Below are 15,914 nucleotides of genomic sequence, written 5' to 3' on the forward strand. Positions count from 1 at the left end.
TGAAGCAAAGGATAAATCGTACTACAAAAATGGTATCGAAAAGTTGGTGGGTCGCTATAATCAATGTATCACCCTCGAAGGAAATTATGTTGAATAGAAAAAACTAATTTTGGCAAAAAAATTTTTTTCTATAGTAGGCCGGTGACTTTTCAATTGACCTGTTAGACCAAACTGTCATCGTCTGCCATCTGCATACCTAATAAACACACACGCATGATGGATACATGAACTATTTTACTAATACCTTATCTATTTATTTTCGCTTTGTTTGCTCTTCATTTTGTCTATTAAATAATAAATAATTGTATTGCCTCAACAAACTTTTGTGAAAATAACAACGCGTGACAGTGACATCTGCCAAGCCGGTTTAGAACAAATGTGCATGGGTAGTTTTGCCTCTTTTTACTCTCGTCTCCCTTATAGTGGATATAATATATAAGGACTAGCGACCCGCCCCGGCTTCGCACGGGTGCAATGCTGATACTAAATTAAATACACTACAGAAAAAATATGAACGTTGTATATAAAAATATAGCGGCCCGCTCCGACTTTGCACGGGCATGAAATATATATGCCTATGTCACTCAATGAAAACATGATTAAAATCGATCCAGTATTTTTGGTTCATTCATTACTGCCCTTGGCCTGCACGCATTAAATTTGGAGTAAAACAATTCTTCTTCCCCTATACTTACTATGAAGATTTCCTGCTATCTTTGGAATATCTAAATTCATACAATTTTTATTACATTACACATTTTTAAACGCAAATTTTAAATTTGTAATATCTCCGAAAATATTTGTTTAATTTACATGCTGTAAGGAACCATACGGATCTATATTAATTGCACACTGTATTTAAGGTACTTAATTCGATAAGGATTAATGCCGTATTGCTTAAAATAGCTTCGTAAATAAGCCATTTTCTCACGTAAAAAGTAAACAATAAAAATGGTTAATGTGGGTTATCCCTAAAAGATAAACATATACCATCGCGGACTTTTTTGTAGACCTTTTTATGGTGTACAATACTGTAGTACATTAATTTGATCTAACTCGTAGAGTTAGGCAGCGTTTTTGCTAATTGCTAAATAAGCCTAAAAAAATAGGTTAATTTACGACATCACGTTAGAAACCTCTAAAATTAGCAATGTTGCCTTAGTATATTATGCATGTATTTTACATATAAACCTTCCTCTTGAATCGCTCTATCTATTGAAAAAAACCGCATCAATCCGTTGCGTAGTTTTAAAGATTTAAGCGCACATAGGGATATAGGGACAGAAAAGGCGACTTTGTTTTATACTATGTAGTGATAGTGCTCTTTATTAATCATATTGAGGACATCTCGATACAAACCTGCTGTAACTTAGACATATAACTTAGGTGGCTTAATATGGAAAATATAAATAGGAATAGATGGATTTAATGGTAAAATGGCAATAGAAATAGACCAAACAGTCATCGTCTGCCATCTGCATACCCAATAAACACACACGCGTGATGGATACATGAACTGTTTGAAGGTTTTCCCTGAAAAAGTCATAATGTTTGCTTTTAGTGCCGATGGGTGTGCGTCGGGACTAATGAGTTTTCGCTTTTTCTTAATGCCCATGCCACATTACAGGCACGTTTAATTTTTTTGTGTGCAAATACGCCGACTAATTATTTATTTAGTTTCTTCCCCTCTCTCTGCTAAATTTTTTATGGGCGTTTTGTCATTCGCCTTCGTTAAAACGGCGATTTTTAATTGAATTTTTAACAGATAACAGTAAAAGACCGCGCGGCTATTATCGCCGTGTTTCCTTCAACGGACTTATGTAAAATGTTCATTAATATTTATCGCATTTGAGGAGGCCCGTCACCTCGGGAACGGCCCGTCCCTCATTTTTCATCGCGTAAGATCAATGTTACGGTATCAATTCCACGGTCCTGATCTCTTCACGCTCGATTCCTCTGAATTACGAACGTTTACACACGTCTTGGCTCTTTAGTTTTTACAATTCAATCGCTTTCCGATGTCTTTTTTTAATAGGCTCTCATGACAATTGGATTTAGGTTTTTTAATTATTCTCTTAGATCTTTAACAAGCTGTCTGTGGGTAAAAAGTATTATTATATCATTTCCGTTATCTATTATTCTCTGTTAGTCTATCCTATCTTATTCTAAAGACTATTCTAACTTATTCTAGAGATTATTAAATCTCACTCAATGTGTCTAGTCAGTTTGAATGGTAGTTTGAGCCTATGCATTAAACTGTTATCGCGCACATTTAACTCTTTGGCGAGTGCAATGGAATGAACTGATAGTTTTTCAGAGTACTTCGCACTAACACTACGAATCACACTCGTTATGGGTTCGAAGGGGATATCGCGCTGAATCAGTTTGTTGGAGACGTAATATGGGGCATCGACGATGGCTCGCAACACTTTATTGATGATAACTGGACGATATCTATGTTAGATTTGCTAGTTGTACCTCACAGTTCAATACCGTAGGTCCAAATGGGCCTAAGTATTGACTTATACAGCAAAACCTTGTTATCTAATGATAATTTTTCTCAAAGGGCAAACAGTTTTTTTGGGATGGCATCCATAAATTGCCTGAAAGATCGGCAAGATATATAGCATCAAATGGTCAATATTTTGAATAAATACATTTTTCCATTTTCTTGAAAACTCTATAGTTTCATCCGACAAAAAATCCGGTAATGACTTTCCACGTATTTATTACAATAGATATGAAATTACCGATAAGAAAAACCTGCATTTAAAATTATACGCATGAAGACACTTTTATAAAGTAGATATTTAAAACTACGAATCTCATCGCTGTGTATACTCAAAATTACTCAAAACGATATACATCAGCTTACCATCATTACAGAGAGAAAAACCTAATACCAACACACCAGTTTGGGTTTATTAACAAGCATTCAACAATTGACCAGGTCCACAGAATAACAGATGTTATTGAAAAAGTCTACGAAAGTAAAATGTATACTCAGCTTTATTCTTAGATGTAGTACAAGCCGTCGATAAAACAACACACCGAACTACTGAAATCGTACATTACAGCCGGAATGTTTAGAGTCAAACAAGAAGAAGCTGACTCTACAATAAAAGAAGCTAAAGCAGGTGTATCACCAGGAAGTGTAGTGGGACCAATGCTTTATCTATTCTACACCTGTGATATACCACAAATGGAGAATATTACCATGGCTACATTTGCTGATGATACTGCGATTATAGCGGTTGGAGACAATAGTGAAGAAGCCACACGAAAATTACAACAGGCAAGTGACAATATAAATAATTAACAGACCGTACAAGCACCAATAACATTAAATAATACTATCATTCCATATAGCAATAACGCTAAATATCTCGGAATGGATCTTGACGCAAAACTTCACTGGAAGGAACATATAAAGAAGAAAAGAAAAGAACTAGAATTGATATATAGGAAAAGGTATTGGCTAATTGGAAGAAAATCACAATTATTAGTACATAATAAATTGTTATTGTTATATAAACAAATAATGAAACCTATATGGACATACGGAGTTCAATTATGATGATGTTCTGCATCTGCAAGAGTAACATAAAGAAAATAATAAATTTGCATAACAAATTCCTGAGAAGTATTGTGGGCGCACTCAAATACTACAGGACTGACTACCTACATCGAGATTTTTAGATACACACAGTTAGCCAAGAAATCAAGAGAGGAAAGACTCCATTCTCATTGGAATATTGAAGTATTGCAACTTTTGGACACCACCAGAGCAGGACACAGACTCAAAAGTATCAAACCATCTGATCTTGTGTAGTGTTGTGTAGTGGGGTGCATATAATAAAAATACAGCAGTGACATGTATAAACATTATTTCACCAGAGACTGAGATAAGATTGATGGGTCTTCCTAGTTATATACCTAGATTTAAGTTATCATAAAGACAAATTGTAGGTTAATCGGAAACAACTAATAACAATGTAATAATGAAATAATAATAAAAAAAGGTTACCATCGATGGTAGTGGCCGCATTGCGCGCCGAAGAAACAACATAGCAGCCGAGAGGGAGGCCAAAACCGCCAGTGTTGACAGTAAGGAACTTCGCATGACGGGAGCAGCGGCGGCGGCAGCAGCAGCAACGACTGGTTCCGCCGATGGTCATGACAGAATCACTGCGAGGCAGAAAGCCAGGTGGACCGCGATCTGAAGCGGCCGGTAGCTGATTTATTCCCTAATTAGTCGGGACAGGTATATGTGACGTGGACGGTAGTCAACTTTGAGGACACACGGAATGTGATATTACACGCGGCCGAATTCGGCCTATCGCCGATCGCATCTCGCTGCGAAAGACAATAATTGGCCAGATTTTTTTCGGAAGATGTCTATCTGGTTTTTGTTTATGGCCGGCCATTCACGAATAACGAACGAAATTTAATCGGTGACCGTTAAAGTCGACCGGGAATTAATAGCGACGTAAATCGTATTTTACCTCGCGATGATACAACAAATTTGTCTTAACTTAAATTGGATAAAATCATCAAGATAAGAACAAATATTTTTCTACGTAATGGGGCATGATGACAGTAATAAACAGCGTTGGGAACTATCGACTGAAAATAGTCGAAACAGTCGATAGTCAAAAAACTAGGGACTGAAAATCGTAATTATTTTCAGTCTATTGCATAGTTCGACTGTTTTTTTTCATACTTTTTCCAACAAGTATATATGAATATATATATATATATATATATATATATATATATATATATATATATATATATATATATATATATATTCAGTTTGGCTTTGACATACAACAAAATTTTAATCTAAATAAAATAATTGAACAAAAATGTTATCAAATATAATTTATTTTAACATTATAGTACATCTAATACATATATTATCAAAGGACTTAAAACTACAAATAAGAACACGGGTGTAATAGTTTGTAGGTTAGATTTGTTTTGTTTGTATCGAACTGTTTTCCACATCATCCATGAGGTAGAATTTCTAGGCGCGTTTTTTTATGTAGTGTTATCTCCCTGAAGGCCCAACTCACCTAATTAACAACTGTATATCTGAGAAACGTATTTTACTTTCATTCGAGAGCATATTTACTTTTTACGTTTAGTTCTTGTTTTCTTCGATGGTGTACTGTACTTCGACTGTAGTTTTATTTCTTCTGCTACTACCTGTGTACACCATTCTTGATAAAATTAATCACTGAATTCTATCTAATGCATTTACCATATCTACAAAACAGTTAGTATTCATTCTCTCCTCATATGTTTTAACCTAATGCTTATGATTAATTTTGAACAATTACAATCATATCTGTGTACATGAATCTTTCACGCCCTACAATACCATTTTTTATAGTTATATTCAATTAATTATGTGCACACCTTAAAGTTATAAATTCTACAGCAATTTAACACAGATTTTCGTTACTTTCACCCCAAAATACATATATTTTAAGAGTTTTACTTTTATCGGAGAAATACAAAAAATTAGCACTTTTTCCATATATATAGTCGTGAAAATATACAATTTTGTGCCATTTTCAAGCTTTTGCTGCCATTTCTATATACGTAATCGCAAGAAAATGCAAATTACGGGGGTTATAAAGAATTTTCCGGCGATTCGAATGCTGATATAGTAAATTTTGTACAGCCTTTAGTTTTCAAGATATACAATAAAAAACCTATTTTCAAAAAATGAATTGAATTGTTATAAATTCTAGAGTAATTTAACACAAATTTTCGTGTCTTTCACCACAAAATACATATATTTTAATAGTTTTACCTTTATCCGAGAGACAAAAAAATAGGACACTTTTTCCATGAAAATTTTTGACATTTTTATACATTTTCTGTTATTTTCATTAATATTATTGCAGATAGATACTGAAAATTACAGATATTATCAAGAATCTCAAGATGAGTTGAATGAGAGTTTGTTGCAGACTAAAAATTCATCACTTTAATGAGTATCTTCGAAAAATAGTAACTATATTTAATGAAATAACCAAAAAATTAGTAAGGGTTAAACGCAATTCCAAGTGAATCTACTTCAAAAGCAAACTCGTAAGACTCGAAACCAATCAACAGTTTTTATGTTTATTATTAATTAATGTGATTTTTAAAAACGAATGTAGTTTTTTTCTTTAAACTTTCTTCTTTAACTTTTCTTTCAAATTCCTGATAGGATAGACAAGAAATTCGCTATCCCCCCGTATATAAGATTACTGAGCACGGCTCTAAAAGATGTTTGGATCAGATGAAAGCAAGACAACTAGCAGCAAGGCTATTAGTGACAGAGATAAGTGCAATTAGTCCTGCTTTATTCCTGTTTTAATTCAACCGGAACGTGATCAATAACTCGCTAGTAATCGATAATTGAATTTACTGTTATTGGCCAATGGGACTGGCCATCCGCAGCGTGTAAGAAACTGACTGTTTCATGAGATTGCCTGATTTCAATCTGATATATTTAATATCGTATTTGTATGAATATTGGAATATATGGCGACTATGTAATTTAAAATAAAATAATTAAATACCTATAGTCATTGTTTTAATATACAAAAATGTATTGCTTAGTTTATTATTCCATACCAATGGTTATAACATAAAAGTAAAGAAAGATCATGTATATAGTCTATTCAAAGTTTTTTTAGTAATGCGTCGTGGATATTTGTGACGTCCAAACATTACAATGTTGCCGCATCAACTTTGAGTTTGAATTCAGTTGGCTTTGACATACAAAAAATTCTAATTTAAATAAAATAATTGAACAAAAATGTTACCAAATATAATTTATTTTAACATTATATGATGGTGTAAAGATAACCCTCGGAGAGGAACTTCCAGACTATCTATTTCTTTTGCTACTATCTGTGTACACCATGCTTGATAAAATTAATCACTGAATTCTATCTAATGCATTTACCATATCTACAAAACAGTTGGTATTCATTCCCTCCTCGTATGTTTTAACCTAATGCTTATGATTAATTTTGAACAATTACAATCATATCTGTGCACATAAATCTTTCACGCGCTACAATACCATTTTCTATAGTTATATTCAATTCATTATGTGCACACCTTTGGTTGTTTCCACCTTCATCACTCTGTCTCAGGAATTTCCAGCATTGCACAGCATTATCACATATCCTGAAAGTTTCCTTCAGTCACTTTCACTTTCCGACTCACTGTCCAAATCAATCACTAAACTGTTAATTTCTAATCTGTCTAAAACATGTTCACGATTCCACCATTTATCAATCTTAACGCTCACTCCGTAACCTATATCAACATCTCGCTCGTAATATTATCTCTCTGATAATCCATGCAAATTCCAGACGTGTTCGCGGATGGGCCACAACTGAAAGTTAATAGGCTGTAGGGGCTGTTGCGGTTGTCTCGTTCAGTCGCGTCAATTCAAATATATCATGACGGTTTATGGTGGATGCGATGACGGTTGTCGTTTCGACGAACTAACGAGCTATATTCGACGAAATTTAGATGGTTTAGAGGGGTAGCGGGCCGATTCTTAATGCCGGTCGATGCACAATAACGTCTCTAATTGGCCGGGTTGATATTAGCTGGGAGACGACCGTTTTACCTATGTTCGGACGGCACGTCGAATATTCAAGAGATTGCGAAATTGCATGTGTGTAATTACGTATCTAGAATGCATGTAAATGTTTGTAAAGATTGTTTTAAAACTGTAGATATACGATAATAGATATAATATGTTAATAAAATGGAATGATAACTGATTATAGACTATAGGGTGTAGAAACTTTTCGTTATTTTCGTTTTGTTTAGACCATAGATATCTCAGCTGAAAGTTCCTCTTCCTGAGAGCTTTGACTGTCTTTTCGTTCCATGTCTTCATCAGGAGTTCTTCATTTGCCCCCCAATAAAAATAAATAATTATAAACTTCCGCAAGCAGACACCGTTAAATATTTGGGAATGCATTTTGATCGACGTTCGACATGGAAAACACATATAGTTACAAAACGCATGCAGCTTGGGGTTAAACTAAACCAAATGTATTGGCTAATAGGACGTAAATATAAATTATCCTTTCATAACAAGGTTTTGTTGTATAAGTTAATTAAGTTGTATAAGTGGGGTACTACTAGCAAATATAACATAGCTATCCTCCAGAGGTTCCCAAATAATGTATTGCGAGTCATCGTCGATACCCCATATTACGTCTCAAACAAACTAATTCAGCACGATATCCCCTTAGAACCCATAATGAGTGTGATTCGAGATGTTAGTGCGAAGTACTCTGAAATACTATCAGTGCCTCCCAATGCACTCGTCAAACAGTTAAATCTGCACGATGACAGTGAAGTGTGTAGACTCAAACGTAAACTACCATACGAACTGATTAACAGACACATAGAGTGAGATATAATAATCTCTAGAATAGTATTTAGAATAATTTGGGATACAGTTTAGAATAAGTTAGAATAGTATCACTTACTGAAGCGATCTTCTAAATGTCAGTAGAATTATATTGTATAACGGTAATCATATTATAATTCTTATCCTACGGGCAGATTGTTCTACGAGATTAATAAATAAAGAAGTTCTTCGTATCTTTGGCTTCCCATTTTCTACCTTCAACAACAAACCTAAAGTCCCCACATTAACTTATTGTCAAAGGTTTGAATACATTGATCTTATTGTCCTTGATGTTACCTCATGGTTATAGAGCATATTTTAATCATATCCTTTATTTCTGCTCTGCCCCTGGTTAAGGGAGCTTCACCAACTTTTAACTTTACGATTGTTAACGTTATTTCATGTCCTGAACTCTGAGATCGTCAATTCGTGTGTCAACATCATTTGGAACTTGGATTGCAAAGACAAACTTGCAAAATCCATTCACAGTGTTTTTGTTACTTTTATGGATGCTATATGATCAGTAAATATTTAAATATCATATCTAATACATTCAATGATGCGTGTTTGCAGTACTTGCAGGTTTTGCCATAGCACTGATAGACACTGACAAGCCATGTTTACCGATACCTGTATTGAAATGCGTGCAGAACAAAGTGATCACTTGATGAGAAAGTATACTTTTAATTTTTTATGCCAACGTTATAGAGAGAGCAGAAACAGAACAGTTTTCTTTCTTTTGTTGCTGCGATTTAAACAATATAGAGCAGATACAGGAGTGGTCCCAAGACACTACCCTGTGTAACTCCAGTCGAAATAGGTTTAAGTGTTGAGAATGCTTATGTTTAAAGAAATGCTTATAGCCCACTAAGCAGATTGCTGAACCAAGAGTAATAACAACAAAACGATACGATTATTCGATTCAATAGATAGAAAGACCCATATGAAAGATCGTCTTACTTCATTTAAATTGTAAGTGGTGCAAATAAATTAAGTAGTATAAAGTAAAGTGTTTCATTAAATCGCAAGAAAGTCTAGTTGAGATCGTCAGATGTGAGCAACTAGGATACACATCGAAATAGAAACCAATGTGCGCAACCAGGACACATCTGGTTATTAAAAGAAATGCGTATAGCCCACTGAGCAGATGGCTGAACCAAGAGTAATAACAACAAAACGATACGATTATTCGATTCAATAGATAGAAAGACCCATATGAAAAATCGTCTTACTTCATTTAACTTGTAAGTGGTGCAATTAATAAATCGCAAGAAAGTTTAGCTGAAATCGTCAAATATGAGTAACCAGGATACAGATCGAAATAGGGCTCCAACTGCAGTCAACCTGGAAAGCTATTGAAGAGGTGGCAACCTTAGAGAAAACTAGTTCACTCTTTAGATTAGACCAGCTAGTTTTTTCTCATTAACAACATCTGGCTATCAAAAGAAATGCGTATAGCCCACTGAGCAGATTGCTGAACCAAGAGTAATAACAACAAAACGATACGATTATTGGATTCAATAGATAGAAAGACCCATATGAAAGATCGCCTTACTTCACTTAAATTGTAATTAGTGCAAATAAATTAAGTAGTATAAACCAACGTGTTTCATTAATTCGTAAGAAAGTCTAGCCGAAATCGTAAGATGTGAGCAACCAGGATATAGATCGAAATAGAAACCAATAAAAGGTTCCAACTGCAGTCCACAGAGCGAAAACTAGTTCACTCTTTAGATTAGACCAGCAATTAATAAAAGGGCTGAACCAAGAGTAATAACAACAAAACGATACGATTATTCGATTCAATAGATAGAAAGACCCATATGAAAAATCGTCTTACTTCATTTAAATTGTAAGTGGTGCAAATAAATTAAGTAGTATAAAGTAAAGTGTTTCATTAAATCGCAAGAAAGTCTAGCTGAAATCGTCAAATATGAGCAACCAGGATACAGATCGAAATAGAAACCAATAAAAGGTTCCAACTGCAGTCCACCTGGAAAGCTATTGAAGAGGTGGCAACCATAGAGAAAACTAGTTCACTCTTTAGATTAGTCCAGCTAGTTTTTTCTCATTAACAACATCTGGCTATCAAAAGAAATGCGTATAGCTCACTCAGCAGATTGCTGAACCAAGAGTAATAACAACAAAACTATACGATTATTCGGTTCGATAGATAGAAAGACCCATATGAAAGATCGCTATACTTCACTTAAATTGTAATTACTGCAAATAAATTAAATAGTATAAACCAACGTGTTTCATTAATTCGTAAGAAAGTCTAGCCGAAATCGTAAGATGTGAGCAACCAGGACACAGAGCGAAACAGCAATTAATAAAAGGGCTCCAACTGCAGTCCACCAGGAAAGCTATTGAGGAAGTGGCAACCGTAGAGAAAACTAGTTAACTCTTTGGATTAGTCCAGCTAGTTTTTTCTCATTAACAACATCTGGCCATCACCGCCCTCGGGATCTCCTTTGGGATCGACTCGACGGCCACCTAATTAAGAAAATCCGCGAACCGGGGATCGCAGCCGACGAGAGAGATCGAATCCGACACGAGATCAGGCGGTGATTTAGGGCCGAGACCGTCTCGAATGCGACGCATCACATAAACGTCAATTTAAGTAAGGACGACGTTATTTATGGCGGTGTGCGACGACTCGGAACAATAGATTTGTCTGGGACATCTCCGCCGCGATCGACGACGTCCGTCAGAGGACACCGGGACCCGCTGGAGGCGGTGCTTGGGCCGCGCTGCACCCCGGTGCCGGTGGACGCGGGCACCTTAAATGGATCGGATTGGGTCTTTAAGTGCGCGATCATTTTCCCATTTGGGGACGCCCGGGGGGGATATTCTGCTGATTTCTGCCTCGGTGACGAGTTATCGCCGGAATTAGGAGGAGATTCCGTTGGAGTTTATCGTGGGTCGGTGGAGCTTGATGTTATGTATAACAGGTCATTGAAAAATCCCCGGCCTACCATAGTAAAACACATTTTTTTGGCATTATTAGTTTTTTTATTCAACATAATTCCCCTCAAGGGTGATACACTGGCAACTTTTCGATACCATTTCTGTAGTACGATTTGACCTTCAAAATGTGCCTCAATTTCGTCGATCACCTCTTCATTCGACGAAAATTTCTTCCCAGCGAGCATTCTTTTAAGATCTAAGAACAGGAAATCGTCACAGAGGGCTAGATCTGGAGAATACGGTGGACGAGGAAGCAATTCCAAGCCCAATTTATGGATTTTTGACACGGAGCATTATCTTGATGCAATAGCACTTTCTTTTTGTTCAAATGCAGCTGTTTTCCGGCGATTTCGTCCTTCAAACAGTCCAATAACGTTACTTAATAGTCGCTGTTGATGGTTCTTCCTTTTTCAAGATAGTCAATGAATATTATTTCATGCGCATCCCAAAATACAGACGCCATAAACTTATATAGTAATAGAGTATACATTACATTTCTTTACTTTTATGTTATAAATATACATGGAATAATAAATTAACTGATGGCTCCACCACATCTCGCAGAGGGCTTGGCAGTGCATTTGTGGTGGACAACTGGGCATTCCGTTTCAAGCTCCCTGAACAGGGTTCAGTATTGACCGCTGAAGCCTTCGCGATACTCAAAATTTATCGTACATCTCAACACAGTCCTTCAAGACTGGCCAATCCTAACCGACTCCCGAAATGCTCTCGATTGTTTCCTGGAACAGAAGTTCAATCATCCCCTGGTCACCGACTCAATGTTAAGTTTACTGGATCACGTTGGTATACCGGGAAATGAGCGCGCGGATAGTGCGGCTGAATCGACGGCTTCATCTTCCCGCACTATTACGAATGTTTGTGTCCATACCAACCTTCTCCCATTCGTTTATTGTTTCACAAATAACGAAGTACAACAATTTTCCGCTGATTCGAACGCTGATATAATAAATTTTGTACAGCCTTTAGTTTTCAAGATATACAATGAAAAACCTATTTTCAAAAAATGGGTTGATTTTGGTTTACGTCCCAAAACTTAAAAGTTATAAATTCTACAGCAATTTAACACAAATTTTCGTTACTTTCACCTCAAAATACATATCTTTTAAGAGTTTTACCTTTATCGGAGAAATACAAAAAATTAGCACTTTTTCCATATATATAGTCGTGAAAATATACGATTTTTTGCCATTTTTAAGATTTTGCTGTCATTTCTATATATGCAACCGCAAGAAAATGAAAATTACGGGGGTTATAAAGAATTTTACGCTGATTCGAATGCTGATATAATACATTTTGTACAGCCTTTGGTTTTCAAGATATACAATGAAAAACCTATTTTCAAAAAATGGGTTGATTTTGGTTTACGTCCCAAAACTTAAAAGTTATAAATTCTACAGCAATTTAACACAAATTTTCGTTACTTTCACCTCAAAATACATATCTTTTAAGAGTTTTACCTTTATCGGAGAAATTCAAAAAATTAGCACTTTTTCCATATATATAGTCGTGAAAATATACGATTTTTTGCCATTTTCAAGATTTTGCTGTCATTTCTATATATGTAACCGCAAGAAAATGCAAATTACGGGGGTGATAAAGAATTTTCCGCTGATTCGAATTCTGATATAATAAATTTTGTACAGCCTTTGGTTTTCAAGATATACAATGAAAAACCTATTTTCAAAAAATGGGTTGATTTTGGTTTACGTCCCAAAACTTAAAAGTTATAAATTCTACAGCAATTTAACACAAATTTTCGTTACTTTCACCTCAAAATACATATCTTTTAAGAGTTTTACCTTTATCGGAGAAATACAAAAAATTAGCACTTTTTCCATATATATAGTCGTGAAAATATACGATTTTTTGCCATTTTCAAGTTTTTTGCTCTCATTTCTATATATGTAACCGCAAGAAAATGCAAATTACGGGGGTTATAAAGAATTTTCCGCTGATTCGAATGCTGATATAATAAATTTTGTACAGTCTTTGGTTTTCAAGATATACAATGAAAAACGTATTTTCAAAAAATGGGTTGATTTTGGCTTACGTCCCAAAACTTAAAAGTTATAAATTCTACAGCAATTTAACACAAATTTTCGTTACTTTCACCTCAAAATACATATCTTTTAAGAGTTTTACCTTTATCGGAGAAATTCAACAAATTAGCACTTTTTCCGTATATATAGTCGTGAAAATATACGATTTTTTGCCATTTTTAAGTATTTTGCTGTCATTTCTATATATGTAACCGCAAGAAAATACAAATTACGGGGGTAATAAAGAATTTTCCGCTGATTCGAATGCTGATATAATACATTTTGTACAGCCTTTGGTTTTCAAGATATACAATAAAAAACCTATTTTCAAAAAATGGGTTGATTTTGGTTTACGTCCCAAAACTTAAAAGTTATAAATTCTACAGCAATTTAACACAAATTTTCGTTACTTTCACCTCAAAATACATATCTTTTAAGAGTTTTACCTTTATCGGAGAAATACAAAAAATTAGCACTTTTTCCATATATATAGTCGTGAAAATATACGATTTTTTGCCATTTTCAAGTTTTTTGCTCTCATTTCTATATATGTAACCGCAAGAAAATGCAAATTACGGGGGTTATAAAGAATTTTCCGCTGATTCGAATGCTGATATAATAAATTTTGTACAGTCTTTGGTTTTCAAGATATACAATGAAAAACGTATTTTCAAAAAATGGGTTGATTCTGGTTTACGTCCCAAAACTTAAAAGTTATAAATTCTAGAGTAATTTAACACAGATTTTCGTTACTTTCACCCCAAGATACATATATTTTAAGAGTTTTACCTTTATCGGAGAAATACAAAAAATTAGCACTTTTTCCATATATATAGTCGTGAAAATATACGATTTTTTGCCATTTTCAAGTTTTTGCTGCCATTTCTATATATGTAACCGCAAGAAAATGCAAATTACGGGGGTTATAAAGAATTTTCCGCTGTTTCGAATGCTGATATAGTAAATTTTGTACAGCCTTTAGTTTTCAAGATATACAATAAAAAACCTATTTTCAAAAAATGAATTGTATTGTTATAAATTCTAGAGTAATTTAACACAAATTTTCCTTTCTTTCACCACAAAATACATATATTTTAATAGTTTTACCTTTATCCCAGAGACAAAAAAATAGTCGTGAAAATATACAATTTTTTGCCATTTTCAAGTTTTTTGCTCTCATTTCTATATATGTAACCGCAAGACAAATTACGGGGGTGATAAAGAATTTTCCTCTGATTCGAATGCTGATATAATAAATTTTGACATTTTTATACATTTTCTGTTATTTTCGTTAATATTATTGCAGATAGATACTGAAAATTACAGATATTATCAAGAATCTCTAGATGAATTGAATGAGAGTTTGTTGCAGACTAAAAATTCATCACTTTATTGAGTACCTTTGAAAAATAGTAACTATATTTAATGAAATAACCAATAAAGTAGTAAGGGTTAAACGCAATTCCAACTGAATCTACTTCAAAAGCAAACTCGTAAGACTCGAAACCAATCAACAGTTTCTATGTTTATTATTAATTAATGTGATTTTTAAAAACGAATCTAGTTTTTTTCTTTAAACTTTCTTCTTTAACTTTTTTTTCAAATTCCTGATAGGATAGACAAGACATTCGCTATCCCCCCGTATATAAGATTACTGAGCACGGCTCTAAAAGATGTTTGGATCAGATGAAAGCATGACAACTAGCAGCAAGGCTATTAGTGACAGAGATAAGTGCAATTAGTCCTGCTTTATTCCTGTTTTAATTCAACCGGAACGTGATCAATAACTCGCTAGTAATCGATAATTGAATTTACTGTTATTGGCCAATGGGACTGGCCATCCGCAGCGTGTAAGAAACTGTGACTGTTTCATGAGATTGCCTGATTTCAATCTGATATATCTAATATCGTATTTGTATGAATATTGGAATGTATGGCGACTATGTAAATTTAAAATAAAAAAATTAAATACTGAATAATTAAATATTATATAGTCATTGTTTTAATATACAAAAATGTATTGCTTAGTTTATTATTTCATACCAATGGTTATAACATAAAAGTAAAGAAAGATCATGTATATAGTCTATTCAAAGTTTTTTTAGTAATGCGTCGTGGATATTTGTGACGTCCAAACGTTACAATGTTGCCGCATCAACTCTGAGTTTGAATTCATTTGGCTTTGACATACAAAAATTCTAATTTATATTTGATATACGTTATATTTGATAACATTTTCGTTCAATTATTTTCTTTAGATTAGAATTTTGTTTTATGTCAAAGCCAAACTGAACTAAAACTCGGAGTTGATGCGGCAACATTGTAATGTTTCGACGTCACAAATATCTACGACGCATTTCTAAAAGAACTTTGAATAGACTATAAATGCTTGACGTAATATTATGTTACTAGAATGAAATAAGTTAACTTATCAATGA

The sequence above is a fragment of the Rhynchophorus ferrugineus genome, unplaced genomic scaffold (assembly GCF_030347505.1).
Source record: "Rhynchophorus ferrugineus isolate W39M unplaced genomic scaffold, kcgeb_rfMv2 rfM7, whole genome shotgun sequence".
In the NCBI taxonomy this organism is placed as follows: Eukaryota; Metazoa; Arthropoda; class Insecta; order Coleoptera; family Curculionidae; genus Rhynchophorus; species Rhynchophorus ferrugineus.